Below are 11,027 nucleotides of genomic sequence, written 5' to 3'. Positions count from 1 at the left end.
ATGAGCATTAATGGAGGTTTATTCATTTGGCAAATGCAATTTTGTGAAAACCGATCGGGTTAAATTTTGTTCTGTTGACAAAATGTCCAAACTGATCAGCGGCACTTTGACCCGGGGAACGTATGACATGCATCAAGTGTGATTAGATCTGTTTATTTGCAGTTTCACCCAGAATGCCTCAGCAATATGTAAAGAACTTTATAGAGGTTCTTTGGTAATGAAAGAATCAATATGTATTACTGTGCTCAAGACAGGAGACAGCGGCGCTTTAATTTAGCATTAATAATGCAGGAACAGACTGAGTTGAGTGTGTGTGTGTCTCCGTTGTGATGTGAGCTACTGTATAATCACAATATCCAGGAATGCAGTATAACAGATCATAGATATCATTACTTTTATACAAAGTCATTTCTTAAATTAAAGTCTATGTTTCACCAGATGAGACAACATGCTTTAAAACTGAATGTGAGCTCTAGTCTAGTAAAATGTCTAGTGGACATTAAATAGTAGTAAATATTATTTGTTATTTAATTAATCTTCATAAATTAAGTTGCTGACATGCATTGACTTTTCAAGCTCTATTATGTAAAATTTTTGCCAGTTTTAAGAACATTCCTCCACTAATCCTTCAAGCAGCACTTTGGTCAGACACTGGATGGGATTGTGGGTAAAGGAAGCAGACAGTGCAGTCTTTTAAAGGTGGAGGGATATCTGGACATACAAACAATGTAGGAGTGACGGGGCAAAGGGTGTTGAGATTGAGGGAGAAATCAATGGAAAATCAGCGTTTTGGGACGGCCGCTCATTTATCAGATGACACGGTTAAAAAGCGTTAAGGCACTAAAAATGAGAAAAATATGTCCCGTCCCAGCCGTCGTATTGATCATGCGTGAATGGGCCTGTGGAAGGCTGAAGCTACTAATAAAATATGACACATCTGAGAGTGAATGAGCCAGGAATCGATCGGGACGGTGATCAAGGCCAAAAACATCTTTACTGGGACTTAAACCCTGATACTCTGACCCCCCACACACACAAAACACATGTTCACACCTCACTCCACACTCGTTTGACAGGGCCATGCTTCTCAAATCCCGATTCGACTGGAACGACCGGCCCTGTCCGTAAGAATCCAGAGCTCAAGGTCACTGAGAAACCAACAACACGAGCCTCGCAGAAATCTCAGGAGTTTGTTTCTCCTGATCTTGAAACCTCTATTGATCTAAAAGCTTGAGATTAGCTTTGAACCCAAATTTCCATTCTGTCTGTTCAATTCAAGTTGATTTGTATATCGCACTTTTTACAATACAAATCGTTGCAAAGCAGCTTCACAGAAAATGAAAGTTTTGTATGTTATATTTAGTAGTAGCTTCTCAGTGGTCACGTTGATGTCCATATGGCAGAAATCTAAAGTGAAAATCATGCAGTTAGTTAATGACACGTAATCAAGCGGACGGTGAACACTATTAACAGCAATGATTATATGTTGCAATCAAACTTATAGCATGTTTTTGTGTTTGGTTTAAATGAAAATGTACCCTATCTGTGTGCATTATGTTATTGTGAACGAGTCAGCCTTGCATGTATTTTTATATGAACATTGGATGTTTGTCGCAATACAAAGAAAAGATCAGTTGCTTTGTTTCATCAGAACTTTATTGTGAAATGTTGTAAAAAGGTACATTTAAAACAGTGTCGAAATTTGAACAAGATCCGTACGAAAAGGTCTGCATTCTCCACCTTGATTCAGATTGCACAATCAAAAAAATATTTAGCAGTGAGTCAACCTTAATGAATCACTTGACTGGGTGATTTTAGCATGTGAACATCCGTGAGAAAATCAGCATTTCCAGCCCAGTCTTCACAGGAAAACACACCTATTTTATAAGGTGGTGATTTCTAATGAATTTGTATGATTTAAATTTTGTTTTAGAGAAAAGTAAGATTGAAGTTCCACTGCTCAGGCAAAGAATTGCACACACAAAATGAAGCACTACATTCAAAATATCACAAACACATCTCAAAAGCAAACATTTGCAAACATCTTTGCCATAACATCAGTTCCTGGTAAATTTTTTTGTGTTACATAGAGAATTGTGTGTTGTGTTTTGCAAAGATTTTCTAAAAAGTGTGTGCCTATGCTGTTTGAGTGTCAGCTTTCAGAAATTGTGTGACAAGTACAGATTTTCTGTGCAAGCAGTTGAAAAAAACAGTAATGTCCCTTTTGGTGAGAAAGGGCTTTTACAGTTGCCAAAAACGATAACTTTTGGGTTATTTGTTATTAAAAAACAAGGAAGCAAGCCCAGTCCAGGTGACAATAAGTAACACAAAAGTAACATAACACATTACTTTCCATAAAAAGTCACTAAGTAACACAATTAGTTTCCTTTTAAATGAAGTAATGCAATATTGTAATGCATTACTTTTAAGAGTAACTTTCCCCAAAACTGTGAACGAGATTGAAAGAATTCAAATAGATTCACCAAAATGTAAAACAGTTATGAATTTCCATGAGAAAGTGTTGACATTTTAGGCTGGTTGTGGTCTGTGCCATTTGGTTCATGTGCTTCAATTTAATGCCTGGAAGAAAAAGAACGAGCAATTTTGCTTTCTGGTGAGGTTTGGGATTCATTTGAGTGGTGGTAAAGTTGGGTTACACACTCTTTTTTCGTGTCAGGTTCAGGCTTAATGTCCAAAAGCATGTGCAGCACTCACTGTGCCACCGCATAGACTTCAGTCAACGGCTTTCTTATCTAACTTACCCAGCAAACCGGCCTTCATCATCTGGCCTCTTCCCATAGAGCAGCATCACTTCTGCTAGAGCTTCATGAGGTCTGAAGAGGAGCAGGAGTGTGTGCAGGCTCTGCGCCGCTGCTTCATTACCTAAGTGCTTCATGCTGTGATTTAATGGCTTCATTCAGCACTCTCTGCTAGAAACTTCTCAACATGCTTTATGACTGTTGTGACTTGTTTTAAGCAGAGATTTCAAATGAGCAAATGTAAAACAGGCTCTTTTGTGAGATCAGGGATCAGAGTGTCTCAATGAACAAATCAAAGGTGATAAAGATAAGTTTGTGCATAAAAAGTACTGTGTTTCAAATTGTTTGCTGTGTTTTTCACTATTCACTATGGTTCTGTTGGTTGGCGTTTAGCGAAATGTTTATATATGAATATTTATGATGTAGATAATAATGTATTTGCTAAATGTAAGTCTGGCTAATTAAAACCTTTTCACAGTGCAGTGGCAAAAATAACTTTTCATTTTTAGCATTAGTTAACTAGTAAACACGAACGAACACTTCAGCATTAGTTAATCTTCAGTCATTTTAAGAGTTTATTTACTAAGATATTTTAAATCGGTTAACATTAGTTAATGCATTGTGAACTAACAAGTGTATTTTATAACTAACATTAACACAGATTAATAAATTGCTTATTGTTAGTTCATGTTAACTAATGCATGAACTACTGTTATGGGACCTTTACTCATTGTTCTATATAGAACTCCTGCTATATACAGTCATTTTGCAATTAAATAATGTTAATATAAATACAATAAATAGAATTAAATTGATATATATATGCATTTGACATGTTCACACAGTTGTCCTATTAAATTAATTACAGATGCAGTTCCTCACATTAACACTGGTCATTAATATAAATGTGTCCTATCTAAATGTGTTTTTCTTTATTTTGAACAATATTTCTAATGGTCTTATTATTTAAAGCCATTTATTAAAACACAATGAAATAAATAAATAAACAAACATTTTGGCTTGAGAAGTGTGTTTGTGCTAAATTTTATAAAAATAAATGGCTTGCTTTTTTAATGTAATGCAAAGACTTTTATACATTTTTAAGTGTGGCTTATGTGTTCATAGTAAATTTCTCTATTTTTTCATTTTGGCTTATGAAGAAACCATAAGAGAATCAGTTTGTTCGTTTATGTGTGGATCTGTACATCCAGGTATTCTTACAGAAAGGCGGCTGTTGAAAGTCTAGCTGATGTAGGAGTAAGTTTCATAAGTGGACAGATGGTGCAAACAGTAAATGTCAGTGCAGTGCTGCTGGGAAGAGACTGCAGAAGGATTCTACACAAATCTGTGAGTTTCAGCAGTGGCCTGAAATATCCCCCAAATCACTCAGAAGAAAGATGAATACCTCATTTCTGGGATTGAACCAAAGTGCAATTAAATGTATTCCTTTTTCAGTCTTTTATGGTCCTACAAATATGTGACCCTGGAGCACAAAAGCACAGGGATATTTGTATCAATAGCCAACAATACACTGTATGGGTCAAAATTACTGATTTTTCTTTTTAAGCCCAAAAATCACTAGGATATTATAAACATTTCCTACCATAAATGTATCAAAACTTCATTTTTAATTAGTAATATGCATTGCTAAGAACTTCATTGGACAACTTTAACGGTGATTTTCTCAGTATTTTTTTTATTTTATTTATTTTTTTGGCACCCTCAGATTCCAGATTTTCAAATAGTTGTATCACATCAAATATTGTGCTATTCAAAAGTTTCCAAAAATGTACCCTTAGTGGTGCAGGGTCACATATAGGTAACACTATTTTGATAGTCCACTTTAGACATTCTGCTAACAGTAACTAACTTTGCAACTACATGTCAGTTAGCAGTCACAGAGTATTAGTAGACTGTCTGCTTAATATCTTCTAACTTTATTTTGATGGATCTACAACATACAACATACTGACTATCAGAAACTTTGCAAGTATATGCCAACTTATTCTACTAACCCTAACCTAACCCTAACCCTAACCCTAACCCTAACCTTAACCCTAACCTTCTTTAACACTCAGCTAGTTATTTGATATGTGGTTTCGTATGAATGTGGTTTAGTTTGAATGTGTTTTAGTTGTTACGTAGCATTAGTAGAATGTCTAAAGTGGACTATCAAAATAAAGTGTACCCAAATATATTTTCTTTCCCACAATAATCTGATTGCTAAACAACCATGCCTGTAATTATTCTCTGGAGCTTGGGCTCCGATCGCTCACAGAGACGAGGCGAGCGCTCTCCTTCTCCTGGATTAAATCCAGAGAGGACGTCTCTCACGGGCCTGTCAGGATTGAATTGGTAATCGAATGCCCCGTGCCCTGAACCTGGCACATTACTACAGCAAAGCTACACTTCCTAGAATTCCTCTACAGATCCATCAGAATTCCCTCGAGCTGCAGCTGATCCTTCCCGAGCGGAAGAGAAGCATCCTGGCAGGCTGTCAGCGGACTGTGAAGTTTCATCAGTGCAATTATGTTTGCATGCTTCAATCAGTCACACAGAAGTGATGCGAATTGCATCTTTCTACACAGTGGAGTTCTGGGAAATGAAGAGCAGTTAAACAAGGTGTTGAAGGTACTATGGGACGGTATTAGGAAATGACTGATACTTCTGAGGAAGAAGCATCATGTTTTTGTCTCTCTGGTACCACAGAAGCTCAACCTGGCGGTTTTGTTTTATATTTCCCGTTCAAGAACAAGAGGTTCAAGACGGCTGGGCCGGTGTTTCTCGATGCTGAGCTTTCCCTCTAAAAGTTAACCTGAACGCAGCAAGCGAAGTGTTCAGATCAAGCAGAAAATGTGCAATGCTAAACATCTACATTAGAGAAGCCGTCAGCACAAGAAACAGCTTTTTTACATTTCTTTAAGCACAACTGTTGTGCAGTATATGCTTTCCAAGAGCTCTGTGTTTGCAGAAATGGAAATGTGGACGGGTGGGGTGCGTGAGGGGGGTCGAGTCCACCAGCTGGTCAGAGAAATTGAATATACAGCTTCATTCCACAGCTTTTTTTTTTGTTTTGTTTTTTTTGTTTACCGTGGCAAAAAAATCCTGCTTGGGTTTTGGGTTTCTGGTAATGTGTCCTGATGACGATTATGAAATCAGAAATCCAATAGGAAAATAATGAGGAAATTAAGGCGGGATCGATAGTGTTTGCTGGTCTGGGACCCTCATCCCAAATGTCACATATTGAGTTGGGCCTCTCGGAGCAATCTGTGCTAACCTCCTCTGTGGATTTAGCTTTTTAACAGAAATAGCAATTTGTATTTGGTTGAGGGCTCTGGCCATGAGTGCTTCCCTCTGCTCTCGCTGGCCCGCTGTAGTTCTGCTAATTCTGTCTTTCTAATGCTTCACGTAATGTATTCAGAAATCTTTTATTGCTTTGGCTGCAGATTGATAAACATATTGCATTGTGTCTTATTTTGTTTAATGGACATGATAGGAGCGATGTCCATCTTTGATCAAAGACTGATTATGTGCGAACATGATGATTTATGGAAGTACATTTCTGCCACATACAGTAGGAAAAAAATATACTGAGTAATGATGATGTAATAATTACGAGATTAAAAGACAAAATTATGAGATATAAATCATGATTAGGAGAGAGAAAGTCAGAGATATGACATAAAATGTTGAAATGATGACATTAAAAACAATTATGACACAAAAATGCTAAATTATGACAAAAAGTTTTAAAGAATTAAGAGAGTTATAAAAAAAGAAAGTAAGAATTGGGAGACAAGATACTATAGTATATAAGTCATAAAGTTAAAGAAGAAGTCAAAATTGATATAAACAGATAAAAACTTGAAATGATGAGACAAAAAGTCATAGTTGTGAGATAGAAATGGTGACATAAAATACGGTTATGACACAAAAAGTTGGAATTATGAGACACAAAGTCAAAATACAACTGACACAACAAAAGTCATGATTATGACAAAAAAAAAAAAATTATGAGATTACAATGATGACAAAAATCCTAAATTATGACAAACGATTAAGACTTTTTTTCTTATAATTATGACTTGGTGTCATAATTTAAACTTATGTTATAATTATTTTTAAATTATGATATTTACATCAGGCCTGTAACTTGAATTCATGAGGCCCAGGACAACATTTATCAAAATAATACACCAGTTCTTTTAATTTTAATTTTGTTTTTTTTTTACTTTTTTTTTGTTAAAAACACACACACATGAAGTTTAGAAATATGCAATAAGCAGCAATAAGCCTTTTAAAGCTGTGTGGCCACAAATGCTTACTGAATTTATTATTTAATGGCAGCAATATGATAAAAAATATGTAAAAGTTACATTTGGCCATATAAATAAACATAAACACATTTACCACCAAGTAACATCATTTATTTGTCTATCTTTAGGCTGTTGCCAGGCACATGGTACATTATTTGATATAATCTGCACTTTATCAGCATTTTAACAAAAGTTTACATATGATCACACTTTACAGTCAGAGTTTGTAAAGTTTGTTGTCTTATGATTTCCAATAAATACATGCAGTTTTTCCTTGAGAAGTTGTTGGAAGGAGAGTTTTTCTCCAGGTCATGAAGGACACATTACAGATCAGGACAGTGGGGCCAGTGACTGTCAGGGGCCTCCAGCTCGGAGACACTCATTCTGATCACTGACAGTGTCAATATGAACACCTTTCATGTTAAATATAGTATATTTTCTCTTTGCAATATATCACACCTACAGTGTGTTCATTTTCAGTATGTCAACCTTTGAAACTTTATGACTTTATTTCTCATATTTTTTCTCATCTCACAAATCTGACTGACAAGAGACAGCCTCCAAAAAGCCTGGTGTCCCGGCGGCTTTACAGGACCATGACCAGTTTATCTGCAAAATGGACTTTCATAATCAAATGGAGGCATGTGCTTTCAGAAATTTTTTTTTTTATGTGATATTTCGTTTATTTCTGTGAGGATATAGAGAAAGTCCCTTGTAAGAATATATATTTGATAATTTAGGTTACACTTTATTTTAAGGTGTTCTTGTTTCAGTGTAATTATACATTTAAGTACTGAGTGATATTAATTACTACATGTACTTACTATACGGTTAGGGTTACTTGCATGTAATCATGCATAATTTATTGTTATTATAATAGTAAGCACATGTAACGTGTAACAAGGACACCTTAAAATAAAGTGATACCATAATTTCTTTTAACTCTAAATCAAATAATCTTTGCAGATATGTGTAATTGAAATCAAGTAACACAATTCCTAAAATTATTAATTTGATCTGTGAAATAAAATGACAAGCCTGCATGTTTAATGATGTCATGATACCAGCAGACTGAATTCAGACTGAATGATTTTACTGACCTGTAGGTTATGATGAATAATGAAGATGTTTGAAATGCATATAAAAACAATGCCATTAGTTATTATAATTATTAAATTAAATAATACAAACACCAGGAACAACATGCCACTGGGGGCTTTCTGCCCCAATTCTGAGGCTCCAGTTTTTCACTTTAAAACAATATTTGTTATTAAGCAAATGACTGGCTCCACAATTTAACAGACATAAAAATATTAAAATAAACTAAATTCACAGATCATTTTAATCAGTTGCACTTTATTTTAAGGTGATGATGTTACAGTGTATTTACACAAATATGTAATATTAATTAATATTACTTGAGTTAGGATTAGTTGTTTTTTATCATGCACAATGTGCTGTTATCACAGTTATTAAGAATATGTGTGTAACTATAAGACCTTCAAATAAATAAAAAAATAACAAAATCATCAAACTTGTTCAGATGGAAAAAATCTCGCAAATGTTGTTGTTTAGGTGAAATTCTGTTCAGTGAATGTGTTGAGATTTCATGACTCACTTGTGTTGTTTGCGGTCAAAACTGACCAGAGGCCATAATCGTGTAATCATTTTTTTTTTTTTGTTGTTGAGATTTCATGACTCATTAGTATGGTGACATATCGAAATTGGTGCTTCATTTCAATACACGAAGTGAACACACCCATTGGAGCAGTGGGCAGCTATATACTGGGGGTTAGTGCCTTGCTCAACACTTCAGTGGGTATTGATTTGGAAGAGAGCATGCTCATTTACTAATGCCAGCACAACGAGACTCGAACCTGCGACCTTCTAAATTATAGGCCACAGCTGCCCCCTATATTTCTATATTTTTTGTATTCTTTAATATTTTTACATTTCATATTTCATGTTACTCAATTAATACTCATATAAATTATACTATTTTCTGGTATATATATAGATAAAAAAATATATATATATATATAAAATATATATATAATTTTTCAATTAATGCAGTATTTAACTTAAAAATAGATCGAAAGTATTTAATATCAAATTCACCGCGAACATCACAAGTGTGACTTTTATTTATTTATTTATTTTTAACAACCATTTAGCTTTTTCAAATCAAGTCCACATTTATTATTATTTTTTTTGTGGTCACATAGTGACTGCACTCTTAAAAATAAAGGCACTTAAAAGGTTCTTCACAGCGATGCCACAGAAGAACCATTTTTGGTTCCACAAAGAACAATTCAGTCAAAGGTTTTTTAAAGAACCATCTCTTTCTTACCTGTTTTATATTCTGAAGAACCTTCTTTCACCACAAAGAAGCTTTTGTGAAACACAAAAGGTTCTTCAGATGTTAAAGGTTCTTCATGGAACCATCTAGAAAAAAAGGTTCTTCTATGGCATCATGAAGCACCTTTATTTTTAAGAGTGTGCCATAAAAGTCACAGAGTTTCATCCCATTCCAATGAAGTAACGATTAAAAAAAAAAAAAAAATCTGGTCTAAAATGAAAGAGCAACACCAGAGGGTTAAAAAATGTGACTATACATAAATATATAAATGAATATACATAATGCGTACAGTGCAGTCCTTGTTCTGTCAAATCTGTCCCTCAGATCTCCACAGCTTCGGGGTCCAGTCGGATCAGGCTGGGATCTCAGGTCACGCCGGGGCCGTCCCGTCACGCAGCAGGCCATGTTCAGGGCAAGACCCGGACACCAAAGCAGTCACGGACAGTCGGCATCCCCTCAATCCAGCGGCCTGCGTGGAGAAGGGCCCCCTTTTCAGTGGACGGAGCATGGTGTCCGCGGCGGGCTATTTGTCCTTGTCTAATTACGGCAGCGGGCTGCTGCTCCCTGCATGCTGATGAGTAATGGAGCGGGAGCGCTGGACGGGCCGGTGCAGGGTGATTTGTGGGCCAGGCGCTCTGTCATCGGCTCCTGCCCATTTGTCTTGTTAAGGTCGGGGGAGGCAGAGGAGAGCGGGCCAGGGGGTGAGGGGTGCTCCTGAGCAGAAAATACTTTAAGATTACTTCCCATTTTACGGCACTTTACACTCTCCTTTGCCACACTTTTTGGAGCGGCGACGGCAGGGCGACGTGAAATATGACAGGAGCCTTGACGGCTGCTCTTTTTCTTCCCTGTATTTGTCTTTGTCAGACAGAGGAACGCTCTGATGTGTTGATCTGTTGCTTTCACATGGAGGCCAGGACAGGATAGGACGTCTGTGTATTTAGCTGTCCATCAGAGGCGAGTGAAATCAATATTACCAGCCCATCACACTGACCCTCGTGTCATTTGCTTGAGTTTGTACCGTAGAGAGTGTTCGGTCAATTAATTTTTAATACTGTGTTTATCTGACCTTTTTAAAACCATCAGGATTGTTTTTAAAGTTTAAAGCTACCTTAATAATTTAGAGTTATTTCAAAGTAACCCAAAGGAATATTTCATTGCTCGGTTTGTGAAATCTCACTTAAGTTTTTCATTAAAATGTCATCTTTTGATGAGAGGTTTCTATTAAAATTCCTCAAAGGAATGCTCCAGGTTTAACACAGTTGAGCTCAGTTTACTGCATTTTTGGCACAATAATGATTACCGCAAAAATGTTTTCTTTAAAAAAGCAAAAATATAACTTACAGTGAGACACTTACAATGGAACCAGTCCATAAATGTTAAAATGCGCCCTGTTTAAAAGGTATATAAACAGGGGTTGCACATAACTGCCCTACAAAGGCAAAAGACCTTAACTCACCAGAGTGTGAAACTGACGTTTTTTATTTGTCCAGCCAAATTAATTATAGCTAGGACACTGAAAATTTCAAAATTTTGTTATTTGAAAATTTTCTAAAAATTAAAAAAATTGTGAGCTCAAACTTGATTTTTATC

General features: G+C 35.9%; 1 long non-coding RNA gene across 1 annotated transcript in view; it reads left to right on the top strand.

Moving 5' to 3' along the window:
• LOC122141942 overlaps positions 1 to 9,455 on the top strand; it is an 18,543-nt gene extending 9,088 nt beyond the window's left edge. Inside the window, exons 2-3 of the long non-coding RNA XR_006158227.1 lie at positions 1,428 to 1,430; positions 9,444 to 9,455. This is a non-coding gene — a long non-coding RNA (uncharacterized LOC122141942). The remainder of the gene's footprint in view (positions 1 to 1,427; positions 1,431 to 9,443) is intronic.
• The last annotated feature ends 1,572 nt before the right edge of the window (positions 9,456 to 11,027 follow it).

The sequence above is a fragment of the Cyprinus carpio genome, chromosome B23 (genome assembly GCF_018340385.1).
Source record: "Cyprinus carpio isolate SPL01 chromosome B23, ASM1834038v1, whole genome shotgun sequence".
NCBI classification, from domain to species: domain Eukaryota; kingdom Metazoa; phylum Chordata; class Actinopteri; order Cypriniformes; family Cyprinidae; genus Cyprinus; species Cyprinus carpio.
Note: the sequence above shows the minus strand (reverse complement) of the source record. Positions and strands in the feature narration are given on the sequence as shown.